We start from the raw sequence: 14,641 nt of genomic DNA, 5'->3' as shown, positions 1-14,641 counted from the left end.
TTTTGCATTCTGATTTTGAGCCAGCTGTATGCAAGTCTTGTTTATTGGTAGCAAGAACTTTTTTCATGCTTGCACTGGTGTGTATTCTGGAATGGTTGCATAAAGCAGCTGAAAGTTCTAAAAGCCTCCTACATAGTTAAAAAAAAGTAACTAATCAGTGTGTACGTTAGTGCATCAATGTTAAAATATGATAGAAGCATAGTACATATATCCATTTTTTTCTGCCTGTAGTTCCTATAATACATGAAACTGTTGGTGTTACCATATCTACATCATCTGCTTCTGTTTTCACTTGCAGCATATTTAAAACAATTATAATTTTGCTTACGCGTCCTGCTTATTAAAATGCAGGAATGTTCTGATTTCCAGAAAATTGAATCAATCTTTTGTGTAATCAGTTGTTCTGTGAGTGTGTATGTACCATATGGACCCACACAGGCATTGTTTAAATCTAGCTTGCCAAAAGCATCAACTTTGAGCGTATGTCAAGTATTGCACAGCCTTTATTCTTATTCTCCAGTGGGAGAAAATCCTCCATGGCTCACACACTTGAAGGATTTTTATACAAGTCCACTTGCTGCAGGTATTTGTGCCCACACCCAATATGCTGTTAGTCCCTAAATTAATGGGTCTCTGATATGAAATTGTGATCAATTTATGTGTTGTAATAAACTGCTGAGACTGACCAGTTACATATACATTGCCATTGGGGCAGAACAAATGCCTTAAAAAAAAAAAAAAAAAAAAATCTGCTTTCAAACAAGTGATGGGATAATGCTTTTCCATTGTGCTTTTAAATAATGAGTAACCAACATTGCCCATTAAGTAATGGAAAAAAATGGATGTGTAGAATCTGGGAAGATGGTAATGGGGAGCACAGAACTGTGTTAGTTAGAGGGAGATAAACTAAAAGCCATGCTTGCCATAGTGTACTGGTTGTGCACTGTATAACATGTTCCTCAGGTCCCCAAGCAAATAAATTCCTCTGTGGCCTTCTAATCTTGCAAGTTCCTAATAAAATTAAAGGTCAGTCAGCACTCTACTGCATCTTTATTATTATACAGTATTTATATAGTGCCAACATATGCAGCGCTTTACAAAGTCCATAGTCATGTCACTAGCTGTCCCTCAAAGGGGCTCACAATTTAATGTCCCTACCATAGGCATATGTCTATTACAGTCCAAGGTCAATTTTGGGGTGAAGCCAATTAACCTAACTGCATGTTTTGTTTTTGGAATGTGGGAGTAAACCAGAATACCCAGAGGAAACCCATGTAAATGAGGAGAACCTGCAAACTCCATGCAGATAGTGTCCTGGCAGAGATTTGAACCTGGGACCTAGTGCTGCAAAGCCCAGAGTGCTGCCCAGTGTTAGAATCGCTAGCCAATGGAAGGGTAGATTAGGGCAAAGCAACTGCTGCAGAAGATCTTGCAGTTTAATAATGCCTGTAAGGAACTGACGGAATAACCATCTCAGTTCACAAATTTGGAAGCAGTTTTTTTTTTTCAAGCTGGCAGTCTTTGGATGCTTCAATTCCAATCATTCTGTCCTGGAATTTAAGCAAAATAAAGTATCCTGAATCTTCCATATCAAATACAATGGGCACCTTGCAATAATGCATAACAATGTCTTCAAGGCATGCAGCGTTTTTGGTAAAATGCTTCCCTGAGTATGTGCAGCCTACACCTAATGTGTGCCAAGCCTGAGACTAGCAGTGAATGAGGTAAACAAGGTTATGGCAAAGCCATAAAACTTAAACCTTCCTTAAACTTTTGAGGCCTATCTACTTGTTGCTTTCCCATCTTAACATGTAGTCTTTTAGTCCTAAAAGAAAGACTTCTTTTTTTGGAAGCTAGGTATGTAAACAAGTTTGGATTTTACTTCTGCTTTCCTCATCTAAATGTATTTTGTAATGTTGATTCCAGCTCATGGAACACCCAACACTTTCACTGATACCTGGAATATTACTGTACGTGTAAAAGATTCATTGAGCAAGCTGGTACATGACAGGGGGAAATACAGAAACAGCCTACGGAAAAATACATTGAGCACTGGCTATATAAGAATTTCTAAAATGAACTACCGCTTTGACTGCAGAACCTAATCCACTCATTATTTCCAATGCCAAGATAGACTGGATCCCTTGTAAAACCAAGGGTACATTGAGCGAAAAAAAAAATGGATAAGGACCTACTGTCCAGGGCTGTATTAGGAGAAATTTCCCCTTACTGTGATCATGGAGTTATATCTGTGGATCTTGCCCAAATTTGAGTGAACTGTATATATTCTGTCTGTGCTGCAATGTAAATAAATAGCATCGATCCCAATTTCCTTTCCTCCCAATGAGTAGTGGGTATTCTGCAGCCCTAACACAAGGTCTTGTTCTTTGGTGACAGTTTCAATATACATGGCACAGCAAGGGCTAGTTCACACAGGTGGTTTGGTTGCAGTGGGGTTACTGCTTCCTTACACTGGTGAATCTCACCCACAGTCACTAATAAAGAATTACTAAGGGTAGCAGTGACCAGTTCAGTACCTGCTGCTGTAAATTGTTCAAATGCTGGTTTATTAAACTAGCACAGCAAATGGGGATACTGAGCTGCTCCCAAAGAGAATATTGTCACCCTAGTACTGAAAGTGTCTTTTTTATGCTGGAAGTCTTCTTGGTTGTTTCAGTTCTAATTGATAATGCTGTCTTGGAATGTATTTAAAATAAAGTATGCTGACACATCCATAAGGAATACAATGAGCACCTTGCAATAACGTCCTCAGGGCATGCAGAGTTTTCTGCAAAATGCACCCCCAAGTATGTGGAAGCTAAACCTAATGTGTGTTACCCGAATCCCCTGCCCTAAGTAAGTGTGGCATCTTACCCAGAGCCACCCATTTGGAATGAATAGAGGTGATAGTGACCAGTTCAGTATCAGTTGCTGTAAAATTTTCAAACATTGGTGTATAAAAAAAACAGCACAGCAACTGAGGATACTGAGCTGCTTCCAAGGTGCCAACCACCTGGAGTTGACCTGTTCCCAATACTTGCAATACAAGCTGTAAGTGATGTGTAATGTTGTCACCCTAGGACTAAAACTGTGGAAATCCTAAAATTCTTAGTTGTCTTGACACTGGAAGTCTCCTTGGATGCTTCAATTCAATGGATCATGCTGTCTTGGAAACAAAACCTGAAAACTAATGCAGCCACCACATCAAAGGACCAATAAACCGCTATGTATGACATTTTTATTGGTTTTAAGTAAACACGATTTCTCAAAAGGCATTCCCATAAGCCGAGGGTTAGAAGGCACATGAGCAGATCATAGTCTAATGCATCCAAACTTCTATATATGAGCCATATCCTTGTCACGGAGGAATAAGTATTAAGAGAAAAATAGAAGCAGTAATAAAAAAACGAAAGGAATGTCAAACTGTAAAAGTTGACAGCTGTTACGCCCCCTACTTCTTCCAGAGACACATAGACCCCACCTGACAATTTCATCTTTTTCCGTCAGTCCTGCAAATCGTACGTGATCTACAAATAAGGCAACAGATGCACCGTTAATAAGGAGATAAATAAAAACACAAAACATGAAACAAACCACATGTGAAGCCATGGCTTAATAAAATGGAATTGGCGTACTCCTAGAAACCAGGGGAGGCCACGGCATTTAAACAGGAAATCCATATGGCGTGCCTGTGTCAGTTCAATTACTTCCAAATGTCCGTTTGCTCTGTTTTTTCCTACCTGTTCTAAACTTTTGAACCAAATATAAATCATCTTTCTTCCCATTCACCTTAAAAGCCTTGCCAGTTGTGTCCTATTACCTCATCCCGTTTAAGTTCACCATTTTCCACTTTATATGCTTAAAGGAAATTTATCGTCTTTTATGTTTTTTTTTTAAGCATGTGAAAGCGATCAGTCGGATGTAAGTAATCTTATTAGTGTGTGTAAAAGTTTTAAAAGCCTTTTTTTATCTAAAGAAGTGCTGAAGCTTTCAAAATGGACTGTCAGCTGAGAGAAGATGATTTGGGGTGCTGGCACTTTATTCCTTCCTGGTGACAGAGAGGACTAAAAATAGAAAAATCAGGAATAGAAAAATGTTCTCCATTTTTTGTTCTCTACTTTCAGCAACCTGATTGCCATTTTACACCCTATGTTTGAAAGGAGGAACATGAATAATTCCCTGGTGGTCAGGCTTCTACAGACAGAGGTACCATATTACCTCTAAAAAAGCCATCACAAGCCTCATTTACTTGAATGGAAAACCTTGTAATAAAATGGTAACATGCAAATCTGTAGAACTGACACGTATTGTGGCATATGTCATTTTCCACTTTATAAGTAATGAACACTAACCAGAGGAGTCGAGAGGAGGAGGTTACAGTAGTCCAGATGAGAGAAGATAAGAGTGTATACAAGATCCTTATAAGATCCCTACAAAATCTTCAAGATTGGCAATGATCTTCTAACATGCTAAGCTATCTTAAAGAACATCTGAAGCCAACACGATTGTAATTGTGTAAGGAATGGAGACAAGTATATCTACACAGATTCAATTTGTTATGGGTTTGGCAAACTTGCTAGGTTTGCCAAACTCTGTTTAGGTCAGACATGAACCGACGGTAAGGTAAACCTTGACTGTGAAATGTTAAGGTACACCATAAACTTTTTTCAATTCAGAGGAAACCCCACCAATGGAAAAAGCATATTTCCTCATAGGTTTGCTGAAATGGCTGACGTTTGAGTCCAAACCATGGTGGGATCCAACTTGATCTTATTCCGAAGCAGGACCCTTGTACAAATGCAGAGATTTCAATTTATTGTTCTTTAGAGTCAACAGAAAGCAGGAAGATACTTTTTTAAAGTTTAGACATTTGACACCTGAACAAGTGTTCTCATTGGAAGATTTTTCTCTTTTTCTTTTCTCATGTACATTCAAAGTTGTAGATTTTAAATATTGAAAGCATATTTATAGCAGAGAGTGAATATTGTTATCTGTTCCCCAATAATACTGTGCTGTGCATATCATTTCCACCCCATTCATAAAGACCACTATGGCAGGTAGGACAATGGAGATTTCTTGGCTCTATGGAGCTGAAAGAGCTCTGTAATTAAAGGAGAGCTGTTGTGCCACAATATTACTTTTTTTAATGCACCTTTATTAGGGGACATTGAGGGTGAATCTCCCTAGGGAAAAAAATTTACAAACATTTACCACTCTATTTAGAGTAAGGAGCTTTTTTTAATTTATGTAACAACCAAAAACATACCACATACATACCAAAAACATACCTAAACATACCAAAAACTAATTTTAGACCATCCAAAAATTAAAAAAAAAACCCCTAAACCAGAAGATGTGTTGAAAAGAGCAAACCAGATGCTTCTTTGTAGCAGTTCATGGCAGCTGAGTAACCTTTGCCTTCTGGTTTTGATCCCACTAGGTCTATGTATGTGTTAACATATTTTTATTTTTCACATTTTCCCCAGTAGCCTGGAATGTAGATTAGGACCTGCAGTGGTGAACAGTCTGGCACTTTCCATATTCAGCCTGTCATATCTCTGACAACACAACATAGAAAAGAACGTATGGAGGATAGTCTTCCTTCTAGAACATCCTATGGGCATCCCATGTGAATTGGAAGCAGCAAAGCTCAGTTCCGATATGTAAACCAGGTGTGTGTAATGGCTGTTATGACCACATTGGAAGGAGAATGTGGAACAGCAAACAAGTAAGTCCTTATGCTGGGACAGAGTGCATTGTTCAGGGCTTGCTCGGGCTCATATTAGGTTACAGAGTCTAAGGCTGCGCTTAGCTCTCCATGGACCACGTCTGTCTAACAGATGGTTTTCCAAACATATCCGTCTGTACACATGAAACAGTCTCCAGTGACATAAAAAAGCTAAATATGTACATAGTGTTTTTCTTTTCTTCTTCTTAGGTATGTGATCTGAATTTGTATTAAAAAGATATCATGTTGTGTGACTTACAAATTATTGGTATGGACACCATGGTGGTCCCACGGAGAATATTCTTACTTTGTGGCACTAGGGTCTTTTACTAAGTCATGGAGTTTGTATGCTTTCCTTGAGTTTGCATGGGTTTCCTCTGGTTTTATCCAAAAATTTTGCCTTGGAAGAAGTTAAAGATGTTAGATTGTATGATCCCCTGAGGGCAAATTAGTGATGTGTCTATGGATCCTGTAAAGTGCATCATCAGATGTCAGTGCTATAAGAATACATACCAATAGCAGCGTGTAGAAACCTAAAGCCAGTTGAGTTATAGAATCAGCAACTTTTTGTCCTTATAACCCTTTGGACTCATAACTTTGACTTTTCATGGAAGCATTTTTAAAGCAACCCTTTACCCATTCAGCTTCATAGATTAAAACTCAAAGCCACCTACATAAATGTCCACATTCCCAGTGGGCAACGTGGGAAACGTTGAATTTTAAAGTTAGGGCTTCTTCTTGTATCCGGCACTTTTGGGAGTGTCTGATACCTAGCTCCATCCCGATGGGTGCTGTAGTTCCTTTTACGGACCCCTACACCCCTTCAGAGCACAGTAGTCATGAAAGGGTAAGGAAACGAACCACAGCCCCCAACAGGGAATCAGGTATCCCACGCATCTGAAAGTGTTGAATGCCAGCACCAACCATAGCTGTGCAAATGTGCCAAGATTTAGCCCACCAGCCACTGGAAAGGTACTTATCTTTGCAGGCTGCTTTCATGTTTTTTACTGAGACTGAGAGGTAGGGAAAGATTTGATTTAGTTATGTCATTATTTAAAAAATGCAATCATTACAATAATAAGTACATTTTAAATGCCATCATATTAGCCTTTTGCAAAACTGCAGTCATTTATCTTACCTATTGGGTCCCATGAGCCAGGACACCCACTGACCTAAAGTAAATACAAGGTCCACTTAAGCCATTTTCAGATCTACATTTCATTGTAGTGTTGTAAAACAGGCTCAACTGGTCTCTTTTAGCCAAAAGGGAACAATTGGGACCCTGCATGTGTAGTGCGGTTCCTTAGGAGTGACATCTTCCTATGTGGTTGTTTTTCTCCTCTGGAGGAAGAATCGCAATGGCAAGGGCATTGTGTGCAAACAAGGTGGCCTGTGTAGTTTGCCACTCCTAGGTGCATAGTAGCAGTTTGATATGCAATGGTTACTGCATGGTTTTGCAAACACAAGTATGCTGCCATATTCTGCATGGAAATGGAGTCAGTTCAGAATTTGGAAGTATTATTTGTGTACTTTGTCAGTACCTGGATGAATCTTGCAATTCCCTATTCAGCAGCTCAGCACATTTTTATGATTTCTGGCTTACAAATAGATGGAGGGGCTTTGGTTTTACAGGTAGTCCCTGGGTTACATACAAGATAGGGACTGTAGGTTTGTTCCTAAGCTGAATTTGTATGTAAGTTGGAACAGGTACATTATTTTAATAAATGCAATTAGGACAGATGTTTGTCTCAACATATTATTAGGCAGTGTGGTGTCAGTTAGTGTATAAAATCCTCACTGTGAGCTAATCACAAACAAAGCAAAAAAAAAACTTAATGAAGCCTAGATATTCATTAAATTCTGGAGCAAGCTGTGCTTTGATATGCAAATAGAAACAACTGCAGAGTTTGTCTTGGTCATTAAAGAGTTACAAGAGGTTGCAGAAAGAGCTCAGTCCTTAGGATCACCCACAACCTCAGCTGTGTTTAGCAAAAGAATTCTTCTGCAAGTCATGCAAACCGACTCCCTAAACCCCCCCCCCCGTCAAGCCTCCGTCCTGCACAGAGGGAGCAGGGAAGTCCTGTTCGTATCTAGGAGTCGTCCATATGTTGGATGTCTTTAACCTGGGGACTACCTGTATATAGATCTCCAATATTTGTAATGCGTAATATGTTGTTTGGGAACCCACTGCTGGATATTGTCTATGGCTTTATTTTATGCTATGCATCCAATATATTATTGCAAATTATTGAATGTGGTCAAATGCCAAAGCAAACATAGAAAAATAGTTTTATATTTTAAATATTTATAATAAGCAACACAGCCCTCATTTAACTAACCTGCTTGTTCTGATGATGGTTCAGTTTGGCTCCACTTTATTAGCTCTTTTGGAATTCATGAACAGCTGCATTTGACCTGCAGCTGACCACCTTCATAGCTGCTTCAAAAGAAGTTTTGTATCCCCATAGAACTACTGAATATGAGAATGCTAAACCCACTTAAAGCAAACAAAAGCCATAAAAAACAGGTGAAATTTTTAACTTATAATTCGCAAATATAAAAAAACTACAAAGAAAAATACATTTAATATATGGGTCAAAACTACTATATATGCGCCTTATATTCCTCGTGCTTACATATGTTTGTTTATGTTTTGTCTGTATAATAAAATATTGTTCTGTTGTGTTTTTATGTTTATATTATTGTATAAAAAATGTTTTAAACCAAGAAAAACAAAACTACATCTGTCGAGGATATTCATGATAATAATCTATTTGGCATACTGACTGTGCTGTCCAACAGGGGCGCGTTACATTAAAAGATTAATAATGGGTGCTCTAACACAGGAATGAATACAAACTCTCAGCAATGTATTTAGCTTTTTGCATGTAATTTAGCTGTGAAGAACATTACTTTATGCAATTAATTGATTGATGTTAAAGAGCTTTATCTCAGAAGCAGATTATTTATAATTAGAATAAACTTGAACTATGACGTCATCATATGTCTAAAATTGTGTTACTACTACATCATTCACTGTACTGTGTTGAGCGCTCCCTCTTGTGGAAGACATGGGTATCACACCTGCTGGTTCCCCTTTCAATGTCATGTTATGGATAATGTGCAGGTTAATCAGCAACAGGTTTCAGTGATATTTCTAGGGTCCCAAAGGGCCACTAAGGCAATTACCCATTCATACATTGACAGACTCTACTGTGTTTAAATAAGAAATTGTATTTTTGTTCTGCGCGACTGACTTCACATGGCCAAATGCAAACAGTGCTCCCTCGCAAAGTTATGCAATTAGTTAAAAACCACAATGTGCTGCGCTAGTCATGTGAAGTCGTGTCCCTAAGACATATACAATGATATTCATTTATTAGAACTGCAGGAATGTAGAAGGGCTGGCAGTAGCAGCCACTCTCATTCAAAATGTAATTTTTTTAGTTCAAGTTAGGAAAGGAAATGGAACATTTGGAAATAACTCCATGCAGGGTCCTGAATAAGGACAGGTACAATGATTGGATTATATTATTTATAATGGTCCTTGTGAGCCAGTGTCTAGGAAAGCACGGAGGGCTAAATGTAACCCTTATACTCACTTGTACTCTATACTTCTTGTAACATCAAACTATCCCTCCCTGTATCCATAAACCTACCGCAAACCCTCACACTGTTCTTCCTTGTTCTCTAACACTAATCTTTCTATAATACTAACTCTTTCTGTAACTTTCACAAAAACCCTTACAATTACCTTTACAGTAGCCTTTCCTAAAATTCCAATACCCCCCCCCCAACCCCAATATTAACCTCCTCAGTTACCCCTTGACATATACTGCAGGGATGGGATTACTGTGGGGAAAACTTGGCAATTGCCCAGGACCCCCATGTTTTTCAGGCCCTGAAATCCCAGAATAGGAAGGGTACGGGTAGCTGGAATACTATGCATTTTGGGACTGCACATATTTGCCCAAGGATTCATACTTACCTTATTGTTACCCTAACATTAACCTCTTAATAATGCTAAGAATAAACCCTCCACTTACCCTCCCTACAACCTCGAAGTGACCCCTTGCACTAATCACCCCTTTAACCCTAAACTAATTCCTTAAATTGTTCATCCCTATAACCCTAACACTAACCCTGCCATTAACCCCTAGAATTTACCCACCCTGAAACCCTAAACTAATCCCTTACATCAATCTTCCATGTAATCCAAACACTAACTCTCCCTGTAGCCTTAAACCAATTCACTACAATATTCATCCCTGAAACCCTAACACTTACCTATCATTTATTCACAAACTCATAATCTCTTACAATAATAATCCCTATAACCCGAACACTTACCCACCTTGCAACCCTGAACTAATCTCTTATATTTATCACCCCTGTAACCCTAACACTAACCCTCCCTTTAACCCTAAACTAATTCCTTACACTGGTCATCCCCATAACCCTTACAATTACCCTCCATTTACCATAAATTAATTTTTTTACATTAATGATCCTTATACCCCTAACACTAACCCTTCCCTTAACCCTAGCACTTACCCTAAACTAATCCATTACACAAATCTCCCCTGTAACCCTAACACTTACCTATCATTTATTCATAAACTCATAATCTCTTACATTATTAATCCCTGTAACCCTAACACTAACCCTCCCTATAACCTCGACGTCAAGCCTGTAAGAACCCTTGAGTCCTCTTCCCTAGTAAAATGGATCTGATACCTCATTAGGCAGCCTAGTAAGTTATCACTCACTCTGTGCCCATTTTACTTTTACATTCATTAAAATCCCGGGCTAGCAAATAGGTAAACAGAAGGCTCTCCTGGGAAATTCACCGTGTGACATCACCCTAACTTTAGGCATCCCACTAACATTCATTGCAAATTTAAGATTCACCCTCTTTGCTAACGTCAAGCCTAATTTCAGGCTAACAGAAACAGTAAGCAGAGGGGCGACCTTATCAAATCTGAACATCAAATGTACCATAGATATGGTTTGTTTTAGCCAGAAAGTGATGATTGTTATGTCTATGGACATTTTAGATGTGTTAACATATTCCATCTGCCCTCATGAAAACATGGCAGGAAATGATTTGCTCAGCTGATTATCATTATTTCCCTGGGATAGGTGTCTTCCCATTGCATAGGCTTCCAACGTTGTACTATTTGTACCCCAGTTTGGCTCCCAAATCTCACCCATTAGTTAGATTGTGCTTGTGTATTTTTCCGCCTAAAATGTCTGGGAGCATTACATGATAATATTATATGTGAGCATTATATAAAATTATATGTATTATATAATAATATATGTGAATATTATATATTAATATATGTGAACATTATATCATATTATGTGTAAGTATTATATAATATTATATGTGAGCATTATATAATATTATATGTGAGCATTATATATTATTATATGTGAGTATTATATAATATTATATGTGAACATTATATCATATTATGTGTAAATATTATATAATATTATATGTGAACATTATATCATATTATGTGTAAATATTATATAATATTATATGTGAGCATTATATAATATTATATGTGAGTATTATAAAATATTATATGTGAACATTATATCATATTATATGTGAGCATTATATCATATTATATGTGAGTATTATATAATATTATATGTGAGCATTATATAATATTATATGTGAACATTATATCATATTATATGTGAGTATTGCATGATAATATCTGTGAGCATTATATGGTAATATTATATGTGAGTATTTTATGTTTATATTATATGTGAGCATTAAGTGATAATATTATATGTATTTTATGTTTATAATAATATATTATTATTATTATTATTAATAATAATAAGCAGGATTTATATAGCGCCAACATATTACGCAGCTCTGTACATTAAATAGGGGTTGCAAATGACAGAACAAAACAGACAGTGACCCAGGAGGAGAGGACCCTGCCCGGAAGAGCTTACATTCTAGTAGGTGGGGGAATTTCACACACAATAAGAGGAGAGATATGTAGTGTGGGAAGTAGTGATTGTTTCAAAAGACAGAAGAAGACGGGTAGGCAAGTTTGAAAAAACGGGTTTTGGATGCTCTTTTAAATGAGCAGAAAGTAGGAACAAGCCGAATAGGACAAGGAAGACCATTCCAGAGAATTGGGGCAGCACTAGAAAAGTCTTGTAGCCGTGCGTGTGATGAGGTTATATCAGAGCATTTATCCCAAGGAAATAGGTCCAGAGTGGATATCCCTCTTATTTTTGTGGTAAGAATACTAATTGCCAACCCCTTAGAGAAACAATCATAAAACGAAATCGTTTGAACTCCTATTAGTTTGAGGTCCAAGATTTAGGAAAGAGTTTTTTGGCAGTGAATATGAATTTAATGAGAAAAATAGTAAATAAAATTGAAATAATATTATACAGAGTTATATTGTTTCATTTGTAGTAATGTAGTTACAAAGTATTCTTCCTATTTTTAAGAGATGTAGTGTCCATTAAGAAACACTACCTAAAAGTGACATATGGTTTATGTTAACCTCTGTTACCCAGTTTTTGCTATATGCCTCGCTCTCCCCTGAAAAAGTCAATTGGTGAAACGCATCAGAAACTGTGACTTATTTCTGTTCTTTAATGGACAATTTATTTCTTAACAAGGGGAATGTTTATATATATGTGTGTTATATGTTTCTACTACCGGTATATGTGAGTACTATATGATAATATTATATGTGAGCTTGAATCCAAGTGACAGTTGTCATAATACTTCTGTGGGATTACTTAACAGGCGGTCACTTTTTTCTATGTTGAATAAAACATTTATATAGATGTATGTGGAACATGGGGCTGCTGCTGAGACTTCTCAGATGTCTCAAACTTACAGCAATCAAAGATTTTGGATGGCTGTACTATATCCACCTAGGATAGACTCCAGTAATTGAGACTAAGCAGGCTCCAAATTCATTATTGTAGAGGGATTTTCTCATTTTAAATAAAATTAATATAGAACTTACTTTCAAAGTTTGGCAATTCCGTGTTATTTCAACGAGAAAACTTAATCTATCCACATCCACATTAATAGTACTTATGGACAAATTACACTATTATTAGTCCACTAAAGAAGATATCATGATGTATTTATTATACAGGAGCTTGTTAGTTATCAGTATACAGTTCATGGGTGGGGAAAATAGTGGCACTACAGGCATGAACATAATTATTTATTTCAGTGATAACCAATTAAAATGAATCAGTAGGATTAAGATAATTCCACATTTGAGAAGGTTACAGTTGCAGCGTGACAGGTGTTTGGACTGCTTTTTCTTTTTTACTGGATTGTATTGGGCGTCCCACTTTTGTAGTTTGTGTTTCAGCCTAAAATAAGTAATTGTTGTTTTTTAAAGTGGACCTGAACTCATATTATAAGGAATTGTTATGCTGTATTTACAAATGCTTACTGTACTTAAGCAAAACATTTACAAAGATAAGTTCTTCAGTTGCATAGCTTGATATCCATGGTGTGAGATCATCCAAGGCACCTCTGTCTGACTATTATTCCCAAAAAATGAATGGGAATGAGATTTGGTAATGTGGCTACTGTGTTGCTTACTGTTCTCCTTGCTGGAAAGAAAGCTCTACCCGAGGATCTGCAGTACAAGGATCTCCCTGTTCCTTTCTCATTTATTCTGTGGTTTTGTGATTTCCCCTTTTTCTTCTTCGGTCCTTTGAATTATCACTTTATCAGCCATTAGCTTTGACATGTGGAATCAAAGCCCTGCTTTCTTCTATGATAGCCACTTCTTCCCAAGGCATGGTAAGTTAATATTGGGAATGGATCAACAGAAGGAAGACCACAGACATTACTGACTTTTCCTTCTGCCTACTTTTTAGGCACATCTCCAGCTCATGCCCCAGATTGATACATCAGAGTGGTGTGGAAGTGGTGAATTGTAAAATTTAGTTTTTTGAGCAGATATTTTTTTAACAGTACAGACCACTAACGAGGAGAATGGACAGATGGTTTAAAGTTTTCTGAGCTTTTGATTTTTTGAACTTTTTTACCATTCACTGCAAAAAGAGAAAAAGCAGGCGCAAGAAGGCTTATGCAAGGTGAATGTCAAATTCAGTTTAGAAGAAACTGCATTTATTAACAGCAGGACAAATGTAATTGTCAGTGAATGAATACAGAAGCGTTTCAAATGATGTCATATGCAAGCTGAAGACACCTAAAAGCTAGCTGCCATTGCTAGTCAACACAAGCTAAAATTCAATGACATGGCCCTCTCACCCTGCTTCCTTAGGTACGGGTTCATGATTGGCATGAAATTTGGAGTGTACAGGGGCAGCCAATCATGAGAGCAGAATTTCTCAAATTTTTCACCCCTGAGGAACTCATGAAGGTATAGTCATGTCTAGGGAAACCTTTTATTGGGGGATAGTGGGGAAAAAGTATTGGTGGCCAGTGGTCACACTTACAGTTGTGGCTTGTTTTATAGACAAGACTGAGGTCATTAGAGGAATTAAAGTGGCCCTTCCACGTGGATCTGGCCCCAGAACTATAAAAGCATCATCAAATAGGAGGCCAATCATCCACAGCTCAAGGAACCCCTTGCAGCCTTTGGAGGAACCCTGGTTTAGTTTAGCTGCCCTGACGTACTAATGGGCCGGTGCTGCAAAATTAAACCTCTCCAAGGGGCAATGCCTTATTGGAAGGATGGTCACGGAACGAATGTAGGCCAGGTGGAATGTCAGGCGACATGTTATAAAAAGCTCCAAAATGTGTTCCTTTTAGGTGACAGATTGATAAAAGCATGCATATGTTAGCGTTCCATGGTAATTGATCTAAGATTGTTAGAAAACAGAAGATTTTGTTCTTATCTGCCACAAACTGAGGGTACATTT

Source organism: Pyxicephalus adspersus, chromosome 8 (genome assembly GCF_032062135.1).
Source record: "Pyxicephalus adspersus chromosome 8, UCB_Pads_2.0, whole genome shotgun sequence".
In the NCBI taxonomy this organism is placed as follows: domain Eukaryota; kingdom Metazoa; phylum Chordata; class Amphibia; order Anura; family Pyxicephalidae; genus Pyxicephalus; species Pyxicephalus adspersus.
This window is presented reverse-complemented; position numbering follows the sequence as displayed.